We start from the raw sequence: 2354 nt of genomic DNA on the forward strand, positions 1-2354 counted from the left end.
TCTGGGGAATGGGCACTTTTTCCAGTTCATAAAATATACATTCACTGCCCTTGACCATTTTTCCAGAACTGCATGGAAGGAGAGAAGACAGGCAATGTGAAAAGGACATAGTAGTAATGAGGAGAAGTTGCTTTCTCAGAGAAGACACCCAGGCCTATCGTTTACTCCAATTCCATGGCAGCTACTGCTCAGTTCAGGACTAGATGCTGAAATCCCATATCAATTTGGAGCTATTTCTCTTTCCCCCATTCCATTTCTTGTTTCTTAAAAGGCTTTTTTCTTTGTACATCTCTCCATCTTTTTTCAATTACCATCATTTGAAGACTCTCGTCACCTGCAGTTATTGTTTATTCAACCCGAACACTGTATGATTTCATCCTGAGTTACAGTTTGTCTGAAAGATGTTCAGTGCCCCTAACTGCCATTGGCTTTCCTGGGATTTGAAGGTAGTGGGGAGCACTTTGCCCTAAAAGTAGGTGTGTCTAGTGTCCTTGCTAAGACAAATTAGGGCCCAATCCTGTTCTCTATGAAGTGGATGGCAAATTTCCCATTTCCCTCAAGGGCACAGGATTAACCCCTTAGTGAGCATCACCTGAAAAGCAAAGGAAGAGAGAAGTGGAGAAGACAGAGAAAGAGGGTGAAAGGAGATGATGATGATGAAGAAACTGAGGAGAGAGAATGGGTGGAGGAGTGGGAAACAGGGGATTTTTAAATGTACAGTAATGAAATCTGCTCCCTTCACCTCCTCCCCCAGGAGCCTCCTGGCAGAGGGGCAGCTTCAGCCTTTGTGTCTGTTTATTTTAAAGGATATGTGTGAGTCATAAAGGGCCTGAACTTACAAATGCTCAGCACCTCCTGCAAAGTAAGGAGCACTCTCAACTTCACTGAGTGCCATGGGAGCCAAGGAACACAGCACCTGGTGCAATCCAGGGAAGGGAGCACAATTCAGGGCCTGTTTGCAAACTTGGTCAGTCACTTAAATCTGTACCAAGACCCCCTAAATATCCATTTGGGGCACCTACAGGAAGTGCTGGCACTTACCACCACAAAATGCTTGTCTCATCCTGCTGTCCTTGACTAACTCCAACATGGAGATCATGTTGTTCAGGATCACTCCCACAAAAGGGATACACTTAAGTGCTGCAGAGAAAGGCCAGAAGAGAAGGAAGACAGACAATCAGCTGCTCTCTGCCTTCTTACAACACACTTAGAAACACTGTGGGGCAGGATGCTATGGGTTCCGAGGCCATTGGCGCTGCATAAGCAGAGCAGAATGGCTTTAAAGCAGCCATTGAAAGCCAGTGGGGGATTCACCCTGAAGAGGGGAATCCTCCACAAGTGTACAGCTGTGCCCAATGCCCAACTCACTCCCAGAGTAAGGGGAGAGAGCACTGGGGCGGGATGGGAAGTGGGGTGGAGAAGAGCTCCACTAGACCTGATCTTCCACTCATTCCCATCCTTAAGGTACTTCACTCAGGGGCATAGGTTGGAGCTTGCACCTCCGGCTGGATCGCTCATGATCTGGAGGCCAGAACTAGCAACAGCAGTTAATCTTGTGTTTCTACACACACACTCACACTCAAACAGAGCTCTGTTTAGCGGTAACATTTTTAGGTAGAGAGATAATCCCCTGTCCTTAAATGAAAAACAATCACTTTGAACGAAAAGAGGGAAGTGACCATACCATAGGCGGATGACAGGTTGCCCAATGTAATGAAAATAAACTCTTCAGGCAGCTCCAGATGATACACCAGCTTGAACATGACATCATCGAAATAGCAGCGTGCCAGAGTCACTAAGGTGTTGCTAGCTGCCACTTTTAGTTCATTTCTTGCTTCCTAAAAACAAAAACCAAAAGAGAGAGACTGAGGTGACTGAAGCCGGTTGCGCTAGCCAGAGATGTTTACATGAGTCAAGTCCTTCTTTCTGTGCACAAGTTGTGAATGAACCAACCCAACTTTCTGAGGGTAGAGTCATTCGTCATAAATATTCCTTGAGTCACTTGGTTAAACAGTTTTCAGCCTTTGAGTTGCTTGCAAGCTGCTTCATTAGCCTATTCGCTGTTAGCTACTTGTGGTGGGTGACTGGTCACCATAGTCACATGATATTTTCCCTGCCCTTCCCTGAGGCGGTAAGTGAGACACAGACTGGGCAGCTTCAAGATATTCCGAGAGCTTTCCTGGAATAAACTGTCCCCCAAAAGCAGGCTGACTTCCTTTGGAACAAGAGAGGGATTTTTCCATGGGTTTTCCTGCTGGCAAACTATATTCTAAATCCAGTGCTGCTTCTTTTGGAGATAGCTCAGATTCTGTCTGTCTTGGGGCTTTATACTGCCACTTATCGCTACAGTATCA

Source organism: Natator depressus, chromosome 20 (genome assembly GCF_965152275.1).
Source record: "Natator depressus isolate rNatDep1 chromosome 20, rNatDep2.hap1, whole genome shotgun sequence".
In the NCBI taxonomy this organism is placed as follows: Eukaryota; Metazoa; Chordata; order Testudines; family Cheloniidae; genus Natator; species Natator depressus.